Raw genomic sequence first — 235 nt, 5'->3', positions numbered from 1 at the left:
AAAAAAAAAGTATTTATACAATGTATCAAAAATCAATGCAAATATAGTCGTTCTGAAAAAAAAGAAAAAGAGATTTCGACAAAACAAAAAACATAACTTCTTTTTGTACTGTTAACCGTGAAAAATAATTGTCGAATAATTGGATATGCCACGAGCGGAGGGCAATTCTACGAACATGCTACGATCATGATTTTCGACTGATTTTAAACGAATGATTCGAAATCAATCAATTATC

The sequence above is a fragment of the Apis dorsata genome, unplaced genomic scaffold, assembly GCF_000469605.1.
Source record: "Apis dorsata unplaced genomic scaffold, Apis dorsata 1.3 scaffold_53, whole genome shotgun sequence".
Taxonomy (NCBI): Eukaryota; Metazoa; Arthropoda; class Insecta; order Hymenoptera; family Apidae; genus Apis; species Apis dorsata.
This window is presented reverse-complemented; position numbering follows the sequence as displayed.